Genomic DNA, 27,199 nt, shown 5'->3' with positions numbered 1-27,199 from the left:
GGACAACCTACTGGACACACAGCATCTAGAATTCATGCCTCTTATGGGGGGGAATATATTTCTAATAAATATAGAAAGACATTGTTATAAAACTTCACGCAGATCATTATGTGTCTGACGTAGTTCGCTGAAGAGAATGGATTTAGTTTTGTGCTTTGGCTAGGGAGAATAAACTTGAATATTTATAAGGGAAAACTAGAAGATCTGTTATAGATTCAGCAGAAGGAGATTTGAAGAGGAATAATAGAGTGAGCCTAAAGGGTATAATCTGCTGGAGAAGATAACAGTTTGCCTATTTTAATTATTAATTTATGCTTAATTTCACTCAAAAAAGGGTTTATGGCCACATGAAGAAACACCTTATTTATAGCAAGATAAAATATAAGGTCAATTATGGTAAAAAATTAAATTGACATTCAGAAGATTTAGTACACATAAATTCATGGTTTAGGATCTATACTGTTATTATTATTATTATTTTTTTGAGACGGAATCTCACTCTGTTGACAGGCTGGAGTGCAGTGGCATGATCTCGGCTCAATGCCACCTCCTCCTCCTGGGTTCAAGCGATTCTCCTGCCTCACCCACCCTGAGTAGCTGGGACTAAAAGCACACACCACCACGCCCAGCTAATTTTTGTATTTTTAGTAGAAATGGGGTTTCACCATGTTGGCCAGGATGGTCTCTGTCTCTTGACCTCATGATCCGCCCGCCTCGGCCTCCCAAAATGCTGGGATTACAGGCATGAACCACTGCACCTGGCCGGTCCTATACTGTTATTGATGGTGGGCTGTAACTTTGCTTTTGAGCTTGCCAGTGGCCGTCGAAAAGATGAGAATCTGATCAGTTAAGGATACACATTATTCTAAGAAAACAACATTTTGCACTGAGGTCTGAGACGGGTTTCTCCCTTGGAAAACAAAGAGTGATATAGTAGATGATATTTTCAACACTGCTTCTTCCTATGGCTGTTTTTAAAGTGGTTCCTCAATGTAAGCTGACTGCAAACCCCAAGGTCTCATTCAGCTTAAAGCGCTTCTCAGCTGGGGATGATATTGCTCCCTGGAGGTATATGGTAATGTACCCTCTTTATACACATCTTTATCACAATTGGGAGAGGGGGAGTATATATTGGCATCTGGTGGATAGAGGCCAGAGGTGCTGTTGAAACAGTGCACAGGGCAGCTCCCCCACAACAAAGAATTATCTGGGTTGGGCACAGTGGCTCACGCCTGTAACCCAGCACTTTGGAAGGCTGAGGCGGGCAGATCACTTGAGGTCAGGAGTTTGAGACCAGCCTGGCCAACATGGTGAAACCTCTTCTCTACTAAAAATAAAAAAATTAGCCAGGGGTGGGGGTGCACGCTTCTAATCCCAGCTACTCAGGAGGCTGAAGCAGGAGAATCGCTTGAACCTGGAAGGTGTAGGTTGCAGTGAGCCAAGATCGCACCACTGCACTCCAACGTGGATGACAGAGCAAGACTCTGTCTCAAAATAATAATAATAGTTATTACCATTACCTGGTCCCGAATATTAATAGTGCAAGGACAAGAAACCCTGGTTTAAAGTGATGGGCACCAAAGCATTGTGGTCCAAGTGTATAGGCCATGAGTCTGGCTTGATCCAGTGAAAACATTCAAACCGTTTAGAAGAATGGATATTCAAGGCTGCATATCTGGTGATCTTTTATGATTATTATCCCTTACAACTGAACTTGAGATCTGAATCGAGTTACTGCTATAGTTTGAGGTTCAATTATCTGGTTGCTTTACTGGCATTGTGCGATGTTGATTAAGGGATAATCCTAAGTAAGAAAAGTTACATTGTAAGAAAATATAGAGTCAATATAATAACTAGAAGATAAGATGGCTAAAAGAAAAAGTCCATAAAGAATGTAAATACAGTCATCCCTTGATATACCCAGGGGATTGCTTCCAGGACCGCCCACATATATGCTAATCTGCACACACTCATGTCCTGTAATAGACCCTGTGGAACCCATGTATTGGAAACACAGCTTTTGCATCCTTGTGTTACTATGAATACCATATTTTTACTGAAAAAAAAAAAAAAATCCGCAGATCTGCAGAGTTCAAACCCACTGTTCAAGGGACAACTGTAATTGAAATGTAGTAAAAGTTTACCATCAGGGGTCTAACAGATTGAGGGAGAAAATAATTGTAAGTGAGGTTAACAAAAAGGTAAATCAATAAGTTAGTTAAAAGACTAATAAGATAATTTTGAAAATCAGAAAACTAAGGCTTTAAAATGAGAGAAATAGAAATTCAAGTACCTTACCTCTTCTGAATCAAAGTTCAACAAGGTTGGATATTTATTAAGTCCAGAAGATCTGTAGTTTTCTTCCTAAGCAAAGAAGAATATGGAAAGGTATGAGAGTATTTGGAGAAAGTGATTTATAATATAATTGTAATATATTTGGAAGAACTGCTTGATTTTGGGGAGTGGGTTGGGAGAGTGGTGGAAATTAGCACATGACTGAGAACTTAATCTATTTCAGGCATCATAATACATATTTTTATCGTCTTTAATCCTCACTCTAACCCTGTAAGGTATGAGATAATATTCCTATTTTGTAGATGAGGGAACTGAGGCTGAGAAATAGCTTGCCCACAGTCACACTGCTAGTAAGTGGTAGTAACTGGATTTCCAAATCAGTTGTGTCTAACTCTTAGGTCCATCTTATAATTCTGCCCTCTTACTTCTGTTAACATCTTTTTAAGTCCCTTCCTCATTTCTTTAATTTTATTTTAAAAATAATGTCTTAAAAAAGGGTATGACTTATGTAGTGTTAAGAATTAGAAGATAAATATAGGGTATGTTTAGTGTGTTATGAAATTAATTCTGTGAATCCTGCATGGAGAAAGGTCAAGGAGATCCCAGGTTTAGAGGCTGTGAACACTGCAGGAGCAACCATCACTTGTTACTCGGTTTCAGTACTTGGCTAGCAGTGGACCTGCAAAGCTTAATGAGGTTATGGAGTCCTAGTGCTCCACCTACCTTGATCGCACCTTTGCTTTCCAAGTGTGAGTTTGCTGTTGGCATCCCAATTGATAGCTGGGGTCACAGGCTATTTCACAAAGGCCTGTTTAGCCCTAAGTATAATAGTCATGATACCATTGCAAATAGCCTGATCAACAATTACACCATATTGTATGTGAAAAAAATTTCTTCTAACTTCTAGACAATTATTTACAAGTCAGTTTTTAGAATGCAACCTATTCAGAAACAAACTATGTATAATTTAGTATTTTAATTCAACAGAATGTTATGATTTTTATCTTACTGTCTCATTTCCTTTGAAAACTTATTTTCAAGCATATTGAGATCATGAAATCCTTTTTATGTAGAATTTTGTGTTAGTTTAATGGAATCGGAGCCTCCAGTGTAATGATCAGAGTCAAAGCCTAGAATCACTGGAGAGAAAATAATTGCCAGGATTTTATTCAAACTCCTAAGAGATGCTGTTAAAATGCCAAAATTCTGTTAAACAGTTGAACGATTTTGTTTTGGTCTTCTTTCCTTTTGGCAGTTTAGTGAAATCTCTTTTGCCACTTAATTTTCTTTTTTCTTTCTTATCAACCAAGAAATACCAAGCCATTTAATTTTCTGATTATTTTACTTACCCAGTGTTTGCATTTTGCTTTGTTTCTCATATCCTTTATGTATGCACTCTTTTATATTTTAAAAGTATTTTTTCTTCTTGTTGGTTAGTTTTCTGTACTATGATGCAGATTTTTTGTAAGAAAAAGGTTAAGTAAAATAATATTTTTGGTGGTAATAGTTGCTTGTGGATAATTAATACCTTGCTGACATCCTGTATTCCCTTAAATCTCTGGAGAATATAAATAATAATTTATAATATAAATATATAACAATATAGTATAACATGTTCTAATGTAATATAATTATATAAATAATATTTTAAAGAATTTATGAATATAAATAATCAAAATAAGAATAGTGGGATGGTGGCAGCCAGCTTCAGTGAGTCTTTCGGCAGCTCGGACTGGTCAGATGGCCTTGAGAGAAGGGTGGTCTCGGGATGCCATCCAAAGTTGATGACAGTGGTTGGAGCCCTGGCTCAGCATAGGGGCCTGAGCAGAACATCCGATATTTAGCTTCCTGTGGTATACTGATGAGTGGAGCTCTTCCGCTACATATGTCAATTTTGATTAAGGAGATATGTGCAATAACTTTCTTCACAATCGCTGCACCATTAATAAAGAAATATTCAGAGAGGAGGATTTTAGGCTATTTAATGCAGGAAATGTATGATGTTGTATTGGGAATGGAGGATTATAAGCATTTCATTCTTTGGTGCAAAAAATCAGATATAATATCAGAGAGATCTGGGTATTACAAAACATAATTAGAAATTGAGTTTCCACCAGTGTTGGAGTGATATTCAGCAGTAACCTTGGTGAAACCTCATTTGGTAAAGGTATCCTGTACTGATGGGAGACTTTTCAAGCATGGTCCATGATCGAAGGCTTTGGGTGGGGTATCAGAAGCATGTTTAAAATTGCTTTCAAAATGTAGCAGTGTTACATGGATCTCTTTTCTGAAGTCTTTGGGAGGGAACATTCACTGAACCCTTCAGCATCTTTTTTTTTTTTTTTTTTTTTTTTTTTTTTTTTTTTTTAAGAGAGAGAGGGTGTTGCTCTGTGCCCAGGCTGGAGTGTAGTGGCATGATGATAGCTCACTGCAGCCTCAAATTCATGAGCTCAAGTGATCCTCCTGCCTCAGCTTCCTAAGTAGCTGGGACTACAGTTGTGCCCCACTGCCTCCCAGAGTCATTTTTAACTATACTGACCATTTAAACTATTTGAGTTTCTCTGATAGTTAGGGAAACATACTAATTAGGTATGTTTTTTATGAACTTTTAATGCTGGTTATTAGTACAATCATAGGTGTCTTAAATATTCTTGAGGATATTTTAGGAAGTAGGAAGAATAATGATTATGATGATGAAGATGATAATGATGATGGTAGTGGTGGTGGTGGCAGCTAATTTAACAGTGTACTGGCTGCATTCTAAGACTTTGCATGGATTAACTCATTTAACCCTCTCAACAGCTTTCTAAGGTGGGTATTATTGTCACCGCCATATTTCAGATGATGAAACTAAGGTGCAGAGTGTTTAAGTTACTAGCAGGTGGCAGAACTGGACTACAACTCAGGAAGTCTCTAAGTTTCTACCACAGCCTCTCAATAAAGTTCTTTACTCTTGGATGGGTATAGTGGCCCATGCCTGTAATCCCAGCACTTTGGGAGGCCAAGGCAGGAGAACAGCTTGAGGCCAGGAGGTTGACAACAGCCTGGGTAACATAGCAACATCTCTATCTACAAAACAAAAAAAGAAAGTTCTTTACTCTCACATAATTCATTCTTGAAAATACGTAAGAAAGAGGATTCTGGGCCGGGTGCAGTGGCTTACGCCTGTAATTCCAGCACTTTGGGAGGCTGAGGTGGGCAGATCACCTGAGGTTGGGAGTTCGAGACCAGCCTGACCAACATGGAGAAACCCCATCTCTACTAAAAATCCAAAATTAGCCGGGTGTGGTGGCACATGCCTGTAATCCCAGCTACTCGCAAGGCTGAGGCAGGAGAATCGCTTGAACCCAGGAGGCGGAGATTGCAGTGAGCCGAGATCCGCCATCACACTCCATCTTGGGTAACAAGAGTGAAATTCCATCTCAAAAAATAGAAAGAGGATTCTGTTCCCTTGAAAGGTAGATAACAATAAAAGATCCATTTGTATATCTTCTTTGGACAATAGTGCTGCTGTGAACATGCAGGCACAAGTGTTTGAATTCTTGTTTTCAATTTTTCGAGGTTATACCTAGGAGTAGAGTTGCTGGGTCATATGGTAATCCTATGTTTCATATTTTGAGGAACTGCCAAACCGTTTTCCACAGTGGCTACACCATTTCTATGTCTCCACCAGCAATGAATGAGGGTTCTAATTTCTGTACATCCTCTCCAACATGTGTTGTTTTCCATTTTTGTATTATAGCCAACCCAGTGGGTGTGAAGTGGTATCTCACTGTGGTTTTCACTTGTATTTCCTTAATGCCTAATGACTTTGGGCATCTTTTTGTGTGCTTGTCGCCATTTGTGTATGTTGTGTGGAGAAATGTCTGTTCAAATCCATTGCCTGTTTTTAAATTGGGTTGTTTTTTGTTGTTGAGCTATAAGTATTTTTTTTTAATACTTTAAGTTCTAGGGTACATGTGCACAACGTGCAGGTTTTTTACATATGTATACATGTGCCATGTTGGTGTGCTGCACCCGTTAACTCGTCATTTACATTAGGTATATCTCCTAATGCTATGCCTCCTCTCTCCCCCCACCCCACGACAGGCCCCAGTGTGTGAAGTTTCCCACCCTGTGTACAGGTGTTCTCATTGTTCAATTCCCACCTATGAGTGAGAACATGCAGTGTTTGGTTTTCTGTCCTTGTGTTAGTTTGCTCAGATGATGGTTTCTAGCTTCATCGACGTCCCTACAAAGGACATGAACTCATCCTTTTTTATGGCTGCATAGTATTCCATGGTGTATATGTGCCACATTTTCTTAATCCAGTCTATCATTGATGGACAGTTGGGTTGGTTCCAAGTCTTTGCTATTGTGAATAGTGCCGCAGTAAACATATGTGTGTGTGCATGTGTCTTTATAGCAGCATGATTTATAATCCTTTGAGTATATGCCCAGTAACGGGATGGCTGGATCAAATGGTATTTCTAGTTCTAGATCCTTAAGGAATCGCCACACTGTCTTCCACAATGGTGGAACTAGTTTACAATCCCACCAACAGTATAAAAGCTTTCCTATTTCTCTACATCCTCTCCAGTACCTGTTGTTTCCTGACTTTTTAAAGATCGCCATTCTAACTGGTGTGAGATGGTATCTCATTGTGGTTTTGATTTGCATTTCTCTTGATGGTCAGTGATGATGAGCATTTTTTCATGTGTCTGTTGGCTGCATAAATGTCTTCTTTTGAGAAGTGTCTGTTCATATCTTTTGCCCACTTTTTGATGGGATTGTTTGTTTTTTTCTTGTAAATTTGTTTAAGTTCTTTGTAGATTCTGGATGTTAGCCCTTTGTCAGATGGGTAGATTGTAAAAATTTCCTCCCATTCTGTAGGTTGTCTGTTCACTCTGATGGTAGTTTGTTTCGATGTACAGAAGCTCTTTAGTTTAATTAGATCCCATTTGTCAATTTTGCCTTTTGTTGCCATTGCTTTTGGTGTTTTAGACATGAAGTCCTTGCCCATGCCTATGTCCTGAATGGTATTGCCTAGGTTTTCTTCTAGGGTTTTTATGGTTTTAGGTCTAACACTTAAGTCTTTAATCCATCTTGAATTAATTTTTGTATAAGGTGTAAGGAAGGGATCCATTTTCAGCTTTCTACATATGGCTAGCCAGTTTTCCTAGCACCATTTATTAAGTAGGGAATCCTTTCCCCATTTCTTGTTTTTGTCAGGTTTGTCAAAGATCAGATGCTAGTAGATGTATGATATTATTTCTGAGGGCTCTATTCTGTTCCACTGGTCTATATCTCTGTTTTGGTACCAGTACCATGCTGTTTTGTTTACTGTATCCTTGTAGTATAGTTTGAAGTCAGGTAGTGTGATGCCTCCAGCCTTGTTCTTTTGGCTTAGGATTGTCTTGGCAATGCAGGCTCTTTTTTGGTTCCATATGGATTTTAAAGTAGTTTTTTCCAGTTCTGTGAAGAAAGTCATTGTTAGTTTGATGGGGATGGCATTGAATCTATAAATTACCTTGGGCAGTATGGCCATTTTCACAATATTGATTCTTCCTATCCAAGAGCATGGAATGTTCTTCCATTTGTTTGTGTCCTCTTTTATTTCGTTGAGCAGTGGTTTGTAGTTCTCCTTGAAGAGGTCCTTCACATCCCTTGTAAGTTGGATTCCCAGGTATTTTACTCTCTTTGAAGCAATTGTGAATGGGAGTTCACTCATGATTTGGCTGTCTGTTATTGGTGTATAGGAATGCTTGTGATTTTTGCACATTGATTTTGTATCCTAAGACTTTGCTGAAGTTGCTTATCAGCCTAAGGATATTTTGGGCTGAGACGATAGGGTTTTCTAAATATACAATCTTGTCATCTGCAAACAGGGACAATTTGACTTCCTCTTTTCCTAATTGAATATGCTTTATTTCTCTCTCTTGCCTGATTGCCCTGGCCAGAACGTCCAACACTATGTTGAATAGGAGTGGTGAGAGAGGGCATCCCTGTTGTGTGCCAGTTTTCAAAGGGAATGCTTTCAGTTTTTGCCCATTCAGTATGATATTGGCTGTGGGTTTGTCATAAATAGCTCTTATTATTTTGAGATATGTTCCATCAGTACCTAATTTATTGAGAGTTTTTAGCATGAAGTGCTGTTGAATCTTGTCGAAGGCCTTTTCTGCATCTATTGAGATAATCATGTGGTTTTTGTCTTTGGTTGTATTTATATATTCTGGTTACCAAGTCCTTATCAGATATATGATTTGCATATATTTTCCTCCATTATGTAGGTCGTCTTTTCACCTTTTTTTTCACTTTCTTAGTAATGTCCTTTGCTGCACAAAAGTTTTTAATTTTGATAAAATATAATTTATCTACTTTTTATTATTTAGCTCATGCTCTTGTTGTTAAAAACATTTTGATGAGTGGAAGAAACCAAGCACAAAAGAGTATTTTCTGATTCCATTTATATGAAATCCTAGGAAAGACTAATCTAAACAGGTCTGTGAGTTGGCATGGTGGTTTTGCACCTGTAGACCTGGTTACTGGGAAGGCTGAGGACAGAAAGATTGCTTGAACCCAGGAATTCAAGGCCATCTTGGGCAGCATAGCAAATAGTGAGACCTTGTCTCTTTTTTTTTTTATTTTTTATTTTTTTTTGAGATGGAGTCTCTCTCTGTCGCCCAGGCTGGAGTGCAGTGGCGCGATCTCAGCTCACTGCAAGCTTCGCTTCCCGGGTTCACACCATTCTCCTGCCTCAGCCTCCCAAGTAGCTGGGACTATAGGCGCCCGCCACCACGCCTGGCTAATTTTTTTGTATTTTCAGTAGAGACGGGGTTTCACCGTGTTAGCCAGGATGGTCTCGATTTCCTGACCTCATGATCCGCCCGCCTTGGCCTCCCAAAGTGCTGGGATTACAGGCGTGAGTCACTGCGCCCGGCCAAGACCTTGTCTCTTAAACAAAACAAAACAAAATCCTCTTCTAAACAGGTCTGTGGTTGCCTGAATTGACTGAGAAAGGGTACCAGGGAACTTGTTAGCATAATAGAAATGTTCCATATCATGGTTATGGTAGTGGTTACATGGGTGTATGCAGTTGTCTAAACTTATTGAACCCTGCACTTAAAATGGGTATTTTTTATCTTATGTATGTTATACCTCAATAAAGCTGATGTTTTTAAAAAGAATATGTACAACTTATCCAATCTACTGTTAATTGACATTGAATTTTTTTCAGCGTTTAGCTACTTCAAACAGTGCAGCTATGAGTATTCTCGTATGTGTACTTTTGTACACGTTTGTACTCATTTCTAGAGGGTATGTATATCTAGGCATTGCTGGGTCATGGGTATGCATATGATTACATTTAGTAGATGCTGCTAAACAGTTTTCTGAGGGGACCGTACCCATTTACACACTCAGCAACAGTGTATGAGCGTTCCTCTTGCTCTGTATCCTCACTGACACTTGCTGTTGTCAGTCTTTGTAATTTTAATCATTCTAGTGGATGTACAGTGGTGTGGACTATGGCTTTAATTTGGATTTCCTGAAGACTAATGAGGTTGATTACCTTTTATTTGGATTTTACCTGTCAGTTCTTTTTTTATTATTAACTTGTAGGCATTCTTTAAATATTGTGGATGAGAACTTTGTTAGTGATATATGATTAGCAGGTAATTCAACCTGTGACTTGCCTTTCAGTTTCTTATTAGTAATTTCTATAAAGGGAAGTTTCTAATTTTAATGTCCTCTGAATGATCAGTCTTTCCTTTTGTGGTTAATAGTTCATGAGTTCTAGGTAAGAATTTTTTTCTACTCCATGGTCATGCAGATATCCTCCTGTGTCATCTTCAAGATGCGTTATTCACAATTAAGCCTAAAGTCCACCTGAAATTGATTATTTTTGCATATGATGTGAGGTCAAGATGAATTTTTTTCCCATGTAGATATTTATTTGGCCCCACACTATTTTGTGGAAAGTCCATACTTTCTCTAGAGCTCTGTAATACCACCTTGATCATAAATTGTATGTGTGTAGATCTGTTTCTAGACTTGCTTCTGTTCCAGGGATTGACCCATGGCTCATTTTTGTACAGCCTCCAAGCTAAGAATAGATCTGTATTTTTATAGGGTTGTTAAAAAAAGAAGAATATGCGACGGAGATTGCATGTGTCCCAGAAAACCTAAAATATTTACTGTCTGGCTCTTTACAGAAAAAGTTTGCCAACCTTTGTTCTATTCCATTGATCACTTTCTTTGCACCAAAACAACACTATTTTAATTAATGTGGCTTTATAATAAATGCTGCTTTTGGGTAGAATAAGTCTTCTTAGAATCAAATTTTCAGTTTCTATACCCACATGAAAAAATTCTGTTGGAATTTTGATTGGTTTTATATTGTTTATAATACTGGAATATTCGAAATATGGAATCTTTTGATCTATGAATCTGGTGTATCTCTCTCATGAATGAGTGTTAAAATGGTCTGCATCTTTTGGGATAATCCTTGGATTTTTCTTCCTTAATCACTTAATGTAGTAGATCATGTTGATAAAGTTTTCAAATATGAAGCCAGCCCTGCATTACTGGACTAAACCAAACTTGTTCACAATGTGTGATGCTTTTTATATATCACCAGATTTCGTTTTCTGTTTTATTTAGAATTTTTGCATCTCTGCTCAAGGATTGCCTTCACCTAAAGTCAGGCCTTGATCTGATAATTGGTGTTGAGTAGCAGACATCAAGATGGAAGCAGAAACTAAACCAGGATGAGATATGCAGAAGGCTTATTGGGGGCAATGCTTGTAAAGGATAAAGAAGAAAGCAAGAGAGGACAGGGGAAAACCTGAGACCATGAGACAGGCCTGACCCCTGTGAAAGAAGAGAGGAAAGGAAAGAATTGGTAGGAAGGGCCCCAGCCTGCAGCACAGATCTGAGAACGCCTCTGCTAGGCCAGTGAAGAGTCCCCAGGCAAACACTTGTCTTTTAGAAGAATCCTGCTTTGGGCAGGAATGGGGAAATGTGGCCTCTGTGTGAACATGGTGATGGATCCAAAGGGCGGCAGCTGGGGCTGTCAGTCACAGTCTTCCCTGCGGCAAGTTCTTCAGAAGGAGGTGTGCAGAGGAACAGCCCACGTCCATGCTTGACATGGTTGGCCTTTTTCTTTTCATCCCTGCTCACAGGTTGTATTCTTTTGGGGACCCCAAGTGAAAACATGGTGTTTTCTAGAGCTCTTTTCCTTGGCTGGCCTTGAAGTTCCTTTTTTTTTTTTTTTTTTTTTTGTCTCCTCAGCCTTTTGAGATTGATGGAAGCTCTGTGCAGCTGGTCAGTCTCTCAGCCATTACTTTGCAAACAGGAAACGCCTCAAGGTGAACAGTTGTGCAAAGCACTGGACTCACCTCTCTGGATTTCCATCTATTTGGAAGCTTGTCCCATTAAGCCATCTCTGCCTTGGTAGCTTTCTGGTGCCTTCACACAAATGTGGTTATACATCGTCTAGCTTTTCTGGCTGTTATTCATGGGTGGAAGAGTTGATTCTGTAACCAGCTAGTTCACTGTAGGTAGATTTAGAAATTTTCACATATGTATTTAACGTAATTAATTATGTATTTATTGTTTAATCTTTTATTTTGAACTTTGTCTTGGTTCATTCTTATATTTTTCTCTTTTCTGAGATTAAAAAATAATTTCTCTTTTATACTTTCTACTTGAAAGGTTAAAGAACATTATTACCCTTCTTTCAGTGGTTATCCTAGAAACAATATGCAAGCACATCAAAGTCTGATGCTACTTAAAATTCTCTTCTACTCTTACAAAATATAAGGACCTTAGAACATTTTAACTCCATTATCTCCTTCCTATCTACATGTTGCTTTTTTTTTTTTTTTTTTTTTTAAAGAGATGGGGTCTCACTGTGTTACCCATGCTGATCTTGAACTCCTGGCCTCAGGCAGTCCCCCTCAGGCACTACTCAGAGCCTCAGCCTCCTGAGTAGTTGGGATTATAGGCATGAGCCACTGCGCCTGGCTCCAACATGTTACTTATATGTGATGTAATTCTCTCTCCTTTTTTCCGTGAAATATCTTTTGTGTTCTGCCCTTATTTTTGGAAGGTATTTTTGCTGGGTACACAATTATTCAGTAATATTGAAGATATTATTTCATTCTTACTCCATCTCCCATGGCTACTAAATTCTCTAGTTTTTCTTTTTCTTCTTCTTTTTTGTCTTTCTGGTCTGCATTCTAGTTAATTTCTTCCAATATATGTTCAGTAAATTTCTTTTTAGTTAAGTTTTAAAGTTTGATTATGAGAAGTTTTTTAGGGTTCTGCAGCAAATATGCTTGATCACTTCTTATAGTTTCTTCACCTGGACTACTTTTAGTTTTATCTTTTTATTTCTTCAGACATGGTAAGCAGAATTTTTTTATAATCTGTGCCTGGTGATTCCTTTATCAGAAGTCTTTGAATCTGTTTCTCTTGTTTGTTTTCTCTGATAGCTTTAGCTTAGAATATTGTTGTTTTCCATGGTTTTTTTTTTTTTTTAACTGCTTTGTGTTTTTTGACCTTCAAAAATTATTACTTGGGGATTCTTTGAAATCTAAGATGAAAAATCTCTTCTCCAAGTTGATTGGTGTTTGCTTTTGTCCAGGGACAGGCTGTTACCTGAGTTAGCCTAAAAATCCATGTCCATGTGCAGTTTAGCCCATGGCCACTTCTTAGAGTTATCTTTCCCCTTCCTTTTTTTCTTTTTCCTACTTTGTTTAGCTCCAAAGTAGCCTCTGGGTTGGTGGGGGCATTATTTGTAGTTACCCTTCCTCTTAAGTGTGGGAGAGTCTCCTGATAGATTCCTAACTGGACTTGGGCTTTTTCTTCTATTTGCTGGGTAGAAAAGTCCTTAAAATGGATGCTCATGTTCAGTGGCCTGGGCATATATTGTTTCACTGGTATCAATAGTATTTTGGGATGTAATTTTCTAGCAGCTAGGTTTTACATGTATATACACCATGGTTCAGATATAAATTACCCATCTCTCTATATTAGCCCAATTAGCTAGTACATGGATAAGTCATTAGATAATTTGCTACCCATGTATTTGTCCTATTAAGATGTAGTTATAATAAAATTACCAAGTTATCTGTAGTTTGCTATTATGGGTAATATATCCTCATGTAAACTGTATAAACTCACTTATATACACATATACACACGTACAGATATGCATACATAAACACACAAAGGTAATAAAAGTGATTCTATATGTTGCTAGTAACAAGTTAATTTCAAAATATTTATTTTGTTTTTCTCTAGTGGACAGGTGGGAAAATATGGGAAAGGAGGTCTCCAGGGTTGTCTTCTGACTAACTAGGACATGATTAAAACACTTGGGAGCCTCAGATATAAAGGGGCTGTGATGGTAAGAATGTATATACATTTTGACCTATGATTTTTTTTTTTTTTTTTTTTGAGACAGAGTTTTGCTCTTATTGCTCAGGCTGGAGTGCGATGGCGCCATCTCGGCTCACTGCAGCCTCCGCCTCTGGGTTCAAGCAATTCTCCTGCCTCAGCCTCCCGAGTAGCTGGGATTACAGGCACCTACCACCACGCCTGGCTAATTTTTGTATTTTTAGTGGAGACAGGGTTTCACCGTGTTGGCCACGCTGTCTTGAACTCCTGACCTCAAGGTGATCCACCCACCTCGGCCTCCCAAAGTGCTGGGATTACAGGCGTGAGCCACTGCACCCGGCTGACCTATGATACGTATTTTTAAAAAGAAGATGGAGAAAACTTGGAACTTTGCTTGAAAGAGAATTGCTTAGGGAAAAAGTGATAGCTGCTTTCAGATGTTTGAAGGGATATTTTGTATAAGATGAAGTAGATTGGTGTTTCACAATTTTTGAAAGCTGCTATAGACCTTTTCCCTAATTCTCTACTGGAAAATTCTGCTCATATTTTGGAGACAATCTGAGTGATTGTTCATGCTATGTGGTAAACAAGTAGGGAATTTCTTCCTCCTGACGTACCTGTTCGAGGGAGGTGGTGGCAGCAGCACGAACCTAATGAAGGCAAATAGAGAAATGAGAGGCAAAGACTGAGCATTAGAATATGCAGGCTAGGCACGGTGGCTCACACCTGTAATCCCAGCACTATGGGAGACCGGGGTGGGTGGATCACCTGAGGTCAGGAGTTGAGACCAGTCTGGCCAACACAGTGAAATCCTCGTCTCTACTAAAAATAGAAAAATTAGCCTGGTGTGGTGGCACATGCCTGTAAATCCCATCTACTTGGGAGGCTGAGGCAGGAGAATCACTTGAACCCAAGAGGCAGAGGTTGCAGTGAGCCAAGATCATGTCACTGCACTCCAGCCTGGGGAACAGAGTGAGACTGGGGAAAAAAGAAAAAAGAATATACAAAATAAACTTTTCTTACATACTTTGACTTTTCAGTATTTTTATGGAAAATAATTTTTTTTTATGTATTACTTTCAGAGCAAAGATCATTAAGGATAGAAATTGTCTTTTATTAGTCTCTGGTTTCTCTTCATAACGAATAAATCTTTCGCCTTTTACTAAAGATTTCCATGGAAATTGTCTTTTATTGCTGAGTTTTCAGTGCCTAGTCAGTACCTGGTACATATAGTAGGAGCTCAGATGTTTGCTGAGTAAATGTGTTGAATAAAGGGAGGTGCACTGGGGTATTTCTAATGATGACCACCATCTTGAATTGGCACAAGCTTCTAAAATGACTGCTCTCAAAGCTGCAAAATTTACTATGTTAGTATCTAACCTCTGCTGTTGAAGAAGAAAAGCAGATTTCTGACTGCCCTCCTACTTTTCTTTTGTCTTTTCCCATCAACCTCTCTAACACAAAGTGCCAGTGACACTCTTTTGATTTAGAAATCAGTTTCCCATAGCTGCTATGTGTATAAGCTAGAACAGTAATAACAAAAACATGGTAATCCTGGATTTACATAACAACTTGAACTTCCTCTTTGTAAAATAAACTGGTAAAGTAAGGTGGTCAAGTTAGATGAAAGGTTAAAAAAAAATATTTTACTTCAAGTCCCAGGAAACCTTGTTTATAGTGATCTAAAATGCAAGGAATTCAACTGGATTCAAGTAGCATTGTCAGAAATTCCATTTCTAGGGGTAGATTTTAAGAGTTTGAAAAACAGTGCATGAAGTTAATTTGGCAGCCAAGAAAATAAATGAAATTTAAAAAATCTCTTCAAGGGTTCTAAAACACTTAACATGAAATTTAGGATTGCAGAGAACTAATTGGAGACACTGAACAGATAGGACGATACAGGTGAAAAAGAAGAAAAGTGCATGGCGGAGTATTAATGTTCTGCAGAATATTAATTTCTCCTCTGGAAAGAACTTCTTTATAGAAATGTTACTCTAGAGGTAACTCTGTAATTAGGTAATTTTGAGCTTTTTTTTCTAAATTAATTTTTAAATTTATAATTGACAGTTATACATATTTATGAGATACAGTGTGATATTTTAATGCATATATACATTGTATAATGATCAAATCATTGTATAATGGTTTCTTTTTATTATTAAAATTTTTTTAGAGACAAGTTCTCACTATGTTGCTCAGGCTGATCTTGAACTCCTGAGCTCAAGTGATCCTCCCACCTTGGCCTCCCAAAGTGCTAGGATTACAAGACCAAGCTACCATGCTGAGCCATTTTTTCCCCCTTAAATACAGGGTCTCATTCTGTCTCCCAGGCTGGAGTGCAGTGGCACAATCTCAGCTCACTGCAGCCTCCACCTCAGCCTCTGGAATAGCTGGGACCACAGGCTTGCACCACCGTGCTTGACTGATTTTTGTATTTTTTGTAGCGACAAGGTTTTGCCATGTTGCCTAGGCTGGTCTCGTACTAGGCTCCTGGCTCTGCCTCCCAAAGTGCTAGGATTACAGGTATGAGCCACCACACCTGGCCGAGTTGATTTCATAGAGGTTGAGCTGTGTTTTTTTTTCAGCTGCTCCATAACTTAAGACCTTAATCATAGACACCCCCTAGTTGAGTAGTCCCATTTTGCTTCCTGATTGCTCTCCAGCTAGTTAGCCTACGTTGAAAGTACGTGATTCATAAATCCATGTAGTAACGATTTAATTATAATAGTTACAGTCCCTGTTTTTGATGTTTAACAGATAATTTTTCATCTTTGCTATAAAAACAGAATAGAAATATTTACATGTAAATGCCAAACACATTAAATCAGAAATATAATTTTTGTTTATTTGTTCCTTTAGCAAACATCTGTTGAGTCAGTCCTGTGAGCCACTCACTAAACTAATTACTGGGAAGGAAGTGATGTGGCCTCTAACCTCACTTCCTTCAGATAGCTGTGCACATGTCACCTGTTAGAGAGGCCTTCCCTGACCACTTCAGAAAAACAGCCCTGCCTTTCCCTCTTCCTTTCCTTCTCACTCTGCTTATTGTTCTCCATTGCAGTTGTCACCATTTCTCATATTACTTATTTCTTCCTGAGCATTTTTCTCTCTCAGTTGGAATGTAGAGCAGAAACTTTATTTTCTTACTTTATCTCTTAAAGCCCAGAACAGTTCCTGGCATGTATACATCTAATGAATATATGTAGAATACAGGCTCTGATTCCTTGTACCATGATCCTACAACAACTTCATATACCTTTATTTTTGTACTTAGGTAATTATTTTATACTTATATCCTCCACCAAACTAGAAACTACTTTTTTTTTTTTTTTTTTTCTGAGACAGAGCCTCACTCTATTGCTCAGTCTGGAGTATAGCAGCACAATCTTGGCTCACTGGATCCTATGCTTTCTGGGTTCAAGCGATTATCCTGCCTTAGCCTCTCTAGTAGCTGGGACTACAGGCACTCATCACCACACCCTGCTAATTTTTGTATTTTTTTTAGTAGAGATGGGGTTTCACCATGTTGGCCAGGCTGGTCTCGATCTCCTGACTGCAGGTGATCAACCCATCTCCGCCTCCCAAAATGCTGGGATTACAGATATGAGCCACCACAACTGGCTGGAACTTTTTGAAGTCAGTTTTAACCACCAGGTGAGGGGATCTCAGATGGGGTGTCCCTTGGGTTGTTAACAGATGAATAGGAGTTTATCAGGAGGAAGGAAAAATGGCATTCCAGAACAGATTTTAGAGACATTTAGAAGTTACGTTTGCCCAGATTTGGTGGAAAGATTTTAGGATGGAGTGTGTGTTTCCAGTTAAAGTTGCCTTTTGGAGTATTATGCTTTTCTGACTTGAGTGACTGGATAGATGGAGGTGTCATTAAATGAAGGATTGAAGGATATTGAAGTGAAATATATCTCTCCTTCCTCTGGAGAAATGAGTTTAGTTTGGGATAAGTTGCATTTCTGATGCCTGTAGAGAGTTCAGTATCTAGCTGAAAATTTGTTTCTAGAGTTCTCAAGAAAGAGGTTAGGGGTTGAAAATAGATTTGACAGTCATTTTATATGTTATAATTAAGTCTTAAGCGTAAGTGAAACCATACACAGAGAGGATAAAGACATGTAGAATAAAGACAGGACTCTAAGAGATGGTCAGAGAAAGAAGAATCAGAAAGGAAATTTGAGAGTAAGTAGTGGAAAGGTCTGAGGACAACCAGGAGGAGTTGGTAATTTGCTTATTAGGAGGTGATAATTTTAAGTGGGGCAAGGGGAGTGAAAATTTGTCCTTTGTCATAGAGAATTCATTAGGATTTGGACTAAAGAGATACAGTTGGACTAGACCTGACAAATGGCAGTTTGGTAAAGTTACTGAGAACAGTTTCAGTGCAGTGGACGGAAGGGAGGAGGAAGACAGATAGAAGTGGGTTGGAACATAAAAATTAGAGCAGCAAACCGTGACAAGGTCAGGGTGGGGTAGTTGGCAGTTTTGCCCCCCAGGAGGTATTTGTTAATTTCTGAGAAACCCTGAATTAGAGGTAACCGAAGGTAAGTGATACGTACACTACATTTGTAAGTAGTTTGAAAAACAAAGGGATGGAGAGGGTAGCTATATGGAAAGGTGGAGAGAACTTTTGTTGTTTGGGAAGCGTTTATATATCCATGAGATTTGGAGAGAAGACTAGGGATTTTCTCACATGAAGTTTTACATGTGAGAAGAGATAATTATGGTGGCAAGGTCCTGAAGAGGACTGATGACTAAATCCCCACCTGAAATAGGACGAAGAAGATGCGGACAGGCAAAGAAAAAAAAAGTTGAGGATATAGCAATTGAGTGAACTGGGAGACAAGGTTATTGAACTAGTGTGAGGAAATCAGCATGGAACAGCAAGTTAAAGAGGGTTATGACGGCCGGGTGTGGTGACTCATGCCTGTAATCCCAGCACTTTGGGTGGGAGGCCGAGGCAGGAGGATCGCTTGAAGTCAGTTCGAGATCAACCTGGTCAATGTAGCAAGACCTTGTCTCTATAAAAATAAATAAATGAAAAAGAAGGTTACTAGAAGTTTGAAACAGCAACCTTGAGGGCACAGGAATTAAAATGCAAGCAAGAGACTTTTCTGAGTAGTGTCAAGAACTTAGCTGAACTGGGAAATTGTAAATCAATGCTTGTTATGCAGTTTTATTCAGCTGTAGTAGCAGGCCAAGAACAAGAACAGAGCAGGTGTATTTTGGAATTCTCCGTAGTTAGAGATTGGCAAATTGAATGCTTTGAAAGGTTAAGGGGAAAGGAAGTTGAGGGTACTGGTCAATTTTGTTGAAATACTGATCCACGGGTAATCTTAGTAAGAAAGAAAGTAACTTCTGTTCCAGTTTTAGTATATGTGTTGCCGAAGTGAGCATGAAAGTAATTTCTGGAGGGAGACTGATAGTTTAGAAGAATGGAGAAGGCTAAAGGGAATGGAAGGTCTTGATAAAGTCAAGCAAGTTTAATTGGTTAAAGGATTGAGAGGTGATAAAGTCAGATAGAAAGATAGTTGGTTAGAGCACCATAACAAATTTTTCTGAGTTTGCAGAGAAATTAAATTCTAGCGTAACAGAAATAATAGGGCTATGAATCTAGATATGATAATATTGTGTGTGAAATGTTACATGTGAAATGTACAATGCTACATGAACTTTAAATACTTTAGAAGGCAGATGCCAGGATTCTTTGTTCATTGTAGGATAATCAATGCCTGGCACATTTGTAAGAGCTTGGTAAATATTTGTTGAATGAATAACACCCATCCACAGTCTTTCTTGCCTAGATAGTTCATAATGCCAGAAAATTTTGATTCATGTCTGACACCTAGTGGTACTGTACTTAAAGTGCTGTTGAGTGGCAGCATTTTCCTTATACTATTTGAGGGAAATAGTATAGATTAGTCGTAGCACTATTGCTTTGTCCCTGAAACAACTCTCCAAGTTGGTTTTGGGAATTTTTACTATTGGCATTTTCCAGGGCTCTAGTTTTAATTAGCAAACATTTATTGAGCATCTACTATGTGCCAGGCACTGTTCTGTGTGCTGGAGATTTTCATGTACTATATATTCTCGTGCATATATGAACTCACTGAACTTGAATACATACGTAGAGCAGTTGCACTGGGCTACTTGTTAAGGCACTTAATTTAGGATTCTCTTATGATTTTTACATGTGAAACCTTTCTAAATTTATTTCATAGCCTTTGGGGCTATCATTTCTATCATGATATACTGCTTTTTATTAATGTTAAGTAGGTATTTAGGAAGATGAAAATAGAGTAGGTTTGTTTGTCAGCTTGCAGTACCAATCACATAGTGCAGAATGCTACATACTGTGAAGAACTGTTGAAGGATTTTGTTTCTTGCTTTTAAGAAAATGTACAGTTCTTATCTGTTAGTGTTGTGTATGGATATATTTAAAGTACCTATGAATGACATGATATCTGGGATTTGCATTAAAATGTTTTAAAGTGGGTGGGTTTCAATGAAGCAAGACAAGATTGAAAATGTTTTTATAATTATTTAAGCTGCATTCATGGGCTTTATTGTCCTCTCTACTTTTGTGTATGCTGGACATTTCCACGGTAAAACTTTTTTTTTTTTTTTTTTTTCCGAGATGGAGTCTTGCTCTGTCACCCAGGCTGGAGTGCAGTGGCTCAGTCTAGGCTCACTGCAACCTCCGCCTCCCGTGTTTAAGCAGTTATCTGCCTCAGCCTCCCAAGTAGCTGGGATTACAAGCATGTGCCACAATGCCCGGCTAATTTTTTGTGTGTTTTTAGTAGAGACAGGGTTTCACCATCTTAGCCAGGCTGGTCTTGAACTCCTGACCTCGTGATCCACCGGCCTCTGCCTCCCAAAGTGTTGGGATTACAGGCGTGAGCCACCGTGCCCGGCCAGTAAAACCTTGTAAAAACTAGAGAGGTGTGGGTTGAAAGAAAGGTTAGCATGATTCAGTTAGAACATGGTTTGCTTTTTTATATTAAACAAACTTTCTTATTTCATTTTGTTCTATTTGTTACTACTTGAAGATCAGGTTGAGTAGAAAGATAGTATGTTTTTACTAATAATAGATATAATGTGATTGAGACCTGACAGGTGACATTCTACTGACAGTATCCAGAGATTATTGGAATTTGGGTTTGGGAGCTCATGGTAATTGCTGGATCTGCAGATTGGAGACTTGGAGATATAATTTTAAAGTGCTAGCTATCACCTGCAAGTGAGAGCATTTTGAGTGAGAATTTGGGGAACACCTAAATTTAATAAGTTGGCACATCTTTCTTAGTGCTTCTCTCCTTACCAAAAAACAAACAAACAAAGGAAGGACTAATAATCTGCCATAGCAGTCTTCTTAAATTGGATTCTGCTTAATGACTTATATAGGATATATTTATCATATGATACATATGGATTTTTAATGTTGGACATTGTGTCTCTGTTAGACTCTTAAGATACCAGTAAACCATATCCCCAAAATAAGTTAGAAGCCTGTTGTCAACAATAAGAAATACTAGTTATGAAATATTTTAGGCAAACAAAAATGTTACTTCTAAATGCTTGCCACCCATCTTTGTCATCTTAACATTTCAGCTTCACCTCCACCCCCTCATAACCTTTCTTTTTCCTTCTCTCTTTCTCTCTCCTGAAGACATAAATGACTGCAAATATAATAAGGCCCTTTTATGCCACTCTTTTCCTATTCCCTTCCTCCAGAGGTAATTACTAGCCTGAATTTGGTGTATATTACTCCTTATTTTTGTTTTTTTCCTTAATAGATCCACATTCCTATTGCTCAATAAATTCTTCTACATGCTGTTTTTTTTCTGTGGCAGTCTATTTTCCATCAAAGAGAAATAAAGATCCCTTTTCATCACTCAGACATAACTTTGCTATGTATTTCAGTCTGTGTTGGGGTTTCAGTTATTTTTTATCTGAAAAATAGATATTAATTTCAATATGCTATTTATTTCCCTTAAATAACTGATGCTTGGTGCCTTCATATTCCATGATGTGATAAACCTCTTTAGCTTTCCACCTTTCTGGAGGGTATACTTCTTGCGAGGCTTATCTGACTTTCAGATTGGAGCACAGTCTCATTTCAACAGCCTTTTGTTGTATAAAGATAGAGATTTTTCTTTGGCAACAAAGAAACCAATGGAAAAAATACCATTTTTTGAAATAAGTCTCATAAAAGCAGAGATTTGGTTTAATTAAAAAAATTCTCCAATAGCAAGTCTGGGAACTCTGAGAGAGAAGAAACAAAAGCTCAATCTCAGTTATAACCATTATTTTCTTTCTTTCTTTTATATATATATATATTTTTAAGCCTATAGCACCTGATATTCCCAGGCAGTCTCCCATCCAAGTATTAACCAGCCCCAGTCCTGCTAAACTTCTGACATCAGACAAGATTGGGCACATTTAAGGTGGTATGGCCATAGACAAGAGCCATTATTTTCTATTGCTTTGCTCTTGATTAAAATATGGGATAGTTTTTCTTTGTATAAACTATATATTTTTCCAGTCTGTTAAGAAATAGGTTTCTCTTGTCCTCAGAACTGTAGGATTTTCTTACTATCATGATCTGTTTCTCTGTGATCTTCATTACAGAGTCCTTTTTGTAACTGTCATAGTTCAAATTTTGTTGCTTCTTAAAAGTAATCTATTAGCTTTAGTCTGTTTTTTTGTATACTTAATATTTAAAAATTTCAAATAATATTTAAAAATTTCAAATAATTTAGATGTTGCAAATGATTTTGTCTTAGGCTTTCTCCAAAGAAGGAGGTCACTAGCGATTTAACTCATCCTTTTTGACTGACAAAGCCCCCAGGCCTATAGATGTAGCACTTTGGTTTTAGACACAATCTCTTTGAAGACAGGTGTATAGTTTGTGTCAGAGTTATTGGAAATTTTTTTAGTATAATCTCTTTTTACCTTTTTACTTTCTTTTCTTTCATGTTTCTCATCCTATCCTCTCCCCCGGCAGTATTCCTTGACTTCCCTATAATATGACAGTTGAGTTTGATGAGTGTCTTGTCAACCAGTATTTATTGCTCACTTGCGATGTGACAGGCTCTGTGTACCCAGGATCATCTCTGATCTGTTTGTAAACCTGAAAAGTTTATAATCAGGTCTATCATAATAATAAGTAATATTTAACAAATACCTGCATGTACTAGATATTATATAAATGCTTTACTGGATTATCTTTTTTAAATCCTCACAACGACCTTGCGAGATAGGAATAATTATTATCATCCCCATTTTTCAGATCAGTAAACTGGGGGCACATACAAATCATTCATCTAAAATCACTTGGATATAGGGTTGTCATATGAAATACAGAATGCTCAATTAAACTTGAATTTCAGATAGACTACTACTATTTTTTAGTTTAAATATGTATCAAATATTGCAAAATCTGATGACCCCAGTTGGAAGATGAATGACAGAGGTGGGATTTTAAACCATGTAATATGGTTATAGGGCCCAAGGTCTTAACTGTTGCATTATAATGAATATAGAGAATAAGAATCACATCCACCTGAACATTCAGTATTTAGATGGCAGCTACTACCTATATATAATTAATTTTTTTACTCAAGTTATTTTTCCCCCAACTGACCATATTTACTTCATTGTAGACGTATGTGTATTCTTTCTGATTTCAAGTGTACTATTCAAGTTCAGGTAAATTTACATGTGCTTTTTATGTCTTTTTAAGTCAGTACTAATTATATCTTATAGCATAAAATGGGACTTTTTTTGAACCTGGTTACTTTAGCCATTCTCATCCATGTAAGATAATTGTCTTTTTACCTTCTTTTCTACAAATATAGGAAGATTTAACTGCATGTATGTGCCAAAAAGGCACACTCTCTTTTGGTAAGGTTAGGAAATGATATTTGAATAAGGTATTTAACAGTTCTTTGAAACATGTCCCATGTGTTCTCAAAAAATTGAGAAGTTATAAAATACAGATGTGGAATTGAAAGAGGCTTTTACTAAGAATTGCCAGGGAAGCCATCTGGGTCTGCTAAGTAATCATACAGGGAAGTAAGGAGTCATTTTTCCTGGTGAATTACCACAATTCGGGATCAGGCTTTTAGTTCTGCATATCTAGAAATGTACTTACAAAAACTAAAGACCTGAGAGAGCTTGTGAATGACACACGTGTTAAATATGATATTTCTGATTTCCAGTTCTGGCAAAATTGCGGAGCACATATCTTAAAAAGAAGACACTCTTAAAATTCATGAGTCAAGTGTTTAACTCAAGACATAGAGCCAAGGTGTATAGAAATTGAAGAAAAGTATATTTCATAGTGAAATCTGCTTATATTTAAGGGATATTTACAGGAAATGTTTTTCTCCCTCTAGGAGGAATTGGATGATATCTAGGTAGCAAGTCAGATTTTTGGAGAAAGTTCAGAAAGGAAAGTGAGCAAGAGGCCGGGCTCGGTGGCTCACACCTGTAATCCCAGCACTTTGGGAAGCCGAGGAGGGTGGATCACAAGGTCAGGAGTTTGAGACCGGCCTGGCCAACATAGTGAAACCCCATCTCTACTAAAAATACAAAAAAATTAGCCAGGCATGGTGGCGGGCACCAGTTATCCCAGCTACTCGGGAGGCTGAGGCAGGAGAATTGCTTGAACCTGGGAGGCGGGGGTTACAGTGAGCCAAGATCACACCACTGCACTCCAGCCCAGGCAACAGTGCAAGACTCTGTCTCAAAAAAAAAAAAAAAAAAAGTGAGCAAGAATTAAAAGTGCAACTCTCAGCAGATGTAACAGTGCTTGCTATAGGATTGGACTCTATTTTAATCTATTCCATCTTCGTATGTTTTCAGGCATAGTGTATTGAAAGATTTGTCAGTGGCAAAGTATGTCTGACTTTACAATGGTAGTCATTTCAAAATTAGTATTTCTTTTATAGAATTAACACCACATTATTTTGGACCACCTCTGTTCTGTGTAAGTGAAATTTTCTATCAGAATTTTCAGAAGTCACCGCATTGCTACCCAACCAACGTTTTATTATTTTGTAGAATTCATTAATGGTCATTTACATTTTGTATTTTTAAGTATGAAATAATCACCTTTGAGACACAGTGGACTAGAAGACATTAATAGGAAAAATGTCTCTTCTCTTTTATTATATAAATCTTTCCATGAAAGCAGTGACTTGATGCAACAAGACTTACTAAGCCTTTAGATATCTAGCCAAGAAGATAGATGTTTTTTCTTTAATGCCAACTATTGTAAATATTAGATTGACCACAGACTGACCTAACCTGATCACCAACTTGATAGGAATTCAGCGTTTGCATTTTAAGCAACTTGAATTGATAGGAAAGTATTTTTCCTTTTAAATTAATTGCAAATGGACTGTCTACTTGAATACAGTAGAGCTTGAGAAATAAATCACATTCAGTTACTTTTGAGGCAGCATGGAATTGCCACACTTGAATTCAGGCCTGAGGGTTCAAATCCCTATGCTGCCTCTTAGCAAGTTACTGAGTCTCTTTTTCCTCTTCACTCAAATGGCAATTTTAGGATCATAATGCCCATCTTGAGGGCTTGTGTGAATTTAAACTAAATAATAAATGTATTAATTCATTGAATATTTATTGAATGCCTGCTCTATGCTATGGATATTAGTGAGCATTGCAAAAATTCCTGATCTTTATGTTAGAGAGATATACAACAAACATGTAAGCAAATAAAAATGTAATTTTAGGTAGTGGGTTGTAAGTTTAATGAAGAAAAATAAAGTGTAGCACACAGAAAATTTCAAGTGGCAAAGGAAGGGGTTTGGACCGATGTCTACTCGCTTCTAAAACAAGCAATTTCTACTATGCCCCATTGCCTTTGAAATCTAGCCATTCATTGCTTTGGAGGGCGTCTTTCAGAATAAATAGCTAAGTATTTAAGGGGAGCTAGTGATAGATATTCCTTTATTAAGTAACTTCCTTTAAGCCATCTTGGTGCATACACTATGGTAACAATTCAGTTTTATATGGCAATAATTATGAACTCTTTGTATTTGACACTCAATCATTTTTTGCCCAGTATTGCTGTTTAACAAGTAGTATCATGTTACTCAACACATGTATATGCCTTATTTTCTCAGTTACATTCTTCTTTAAGGGTCAGGACTGTGTCTTCTACTTCAGTGATTCTCAAACTTAAGTGTGCATCACAATCACCTCAGAGTTTCTGATTCAGGAGATCTAGGGTAGGGTCCACAAATTTGCATTCCTAACATATTCCCAGGTGATACTGATGCTGCTGGTCCTGGGACCACACCTTTAGAACTACCGCGTACCTCCTTCTTCCCCCACAATACTTATGCTATTTGTCACTTAGCTTAAATGGCCTCTCATCTGCGAATTTTTCCTTGACTTCTATTTCACTGAAACAACTAGTTGTTCTCAAAATTTAATGTGTATTAGGATCATCTGGGAAACTTGTTGACAAAGCAGATTTCTGGTCAGACTCCAAAACATCCATTTTTAGCAGACACCTTAGATGTTAATGCCAATGATCCATGGAAAACAGCTTGTGAAATTCTGACTTACAGGGTTGATCATGCTCTCCTCATTGCCATGACTGTATTTTGTATTTGTCTCTGATTGTTTTTTATACTATACTGTTATTTGTTTGTATGTCTTTCTCCTCCTACCAGACTCCCTGAAGGGAAAGGAATATGTCTTGTTCATTGTTACATTTTAATGCTTAGCACAATGCAATATTAAGAAGCAGTAGAGGCCGGGCGCGGTGGCTCACGCCTGTAATCCCAGCACTTTGGGAGGCCAGGGCGGGTGAATCACGGGGTCAGGAGTTCGAGACCAGCCTGGCCAATATGGTGAAACCCCGTCTCTACTAAAACATACAAAAATTAGCAGGCGGGGTGGTGTACACCTGTAGTCCCAGCTACTCAGGAGGCTGAGGCAGGAGAATCACTCGAACCCGGGATGTGGAGGTTGCAGTGAGCCAAGATTGCACCACTGCACTCCAGCCTGGGTGACAGAGTGAGACTCCATCTCAAAAAAACAAAACAAAACAAAACAAAAAACAAAAGCCATGGAGTGAGTACCGCCTGTGTAATCATCTTTGGCACTTGTTAGCTGTTTGACCTTGGAGACTTTATTTAATCCCTCTAAGCTTCAGTTTCCTCTTTTATGAATGGTAGTAGTAGTACTTACTTGCTGTGGAAATTAGCTCTGAGATACAGTATTTAGTGTGGCAACTGACATACGGAATGTAGCCAGTGAATGGAAAGCATTACAGTGTTGTGGTTGTCATTATGTTATGGAAGAAGCAAAATAAATGTTTGAATTAAATGAAAACCCCTACATTATAATTTTAGCATCCAAATTCAGGATATGTATTTAATATTTCATTAAAAATCTTTGCTTAATTCTCTCAAATACTATTTTATATTTAGGTATTTTAGTAAAGTATTGTGAAGTAAAATCATGCTTTGGGCTTCTCTGT

General features: G+C 37.9%; 1 protein-coding gene, 1 non-coding gene and 1 pseudogene across 5 annotated transcripts in view; all 3 read left to right on the top strand.

Annotated features, from left to right (window-relative positions):
* ARHGAP21 (Rho GTPase activating protein 21) overlaps positions 1 to 27,199 on the top strand; it is a 135,522-nt gene that overhangs the window by 57,115 nt on the left and 51,208 nt on the right. The window lies entirely within an intron of this gene.
* On the top strand, positions 965 to 27,196 carry LOC109028437 (coenzyme Q-binding protein COQ10 homolog B, mitochondrial-like; annotated as a pseudogene).
* LOC115936173 (U5 spliceosomal RNA) lies at positions 14,796 to 14,915 on the top strand. The gene has a single exon (XR_004071735.2). It is a non-coding gene; the product is annotated as a U5 spliceosomal RNA (small nuclear RNA).

The sequence above is a fragment of the Gorilla gorilla genome, chromosome 8 (assembly GCF_029281585.2).
Source record: "Gorilla gorilla gorilla isolate KB3781 chromosome 8, NHGRI_mGorGor1-v2.1_pri, whole genome shotgun sequence".
NCBI classification, from domain to species: Eukaryota; Metazoa; Chordata; class Mammalia; order Primates; family Hominidae; genus Gorilla; species Gorilla gorilla.
The sequence above is the reverse complement of the archived record's forward strand: the minus strand, read 5'-3'. Positions and strand labels throughout refer to the sequence as shown.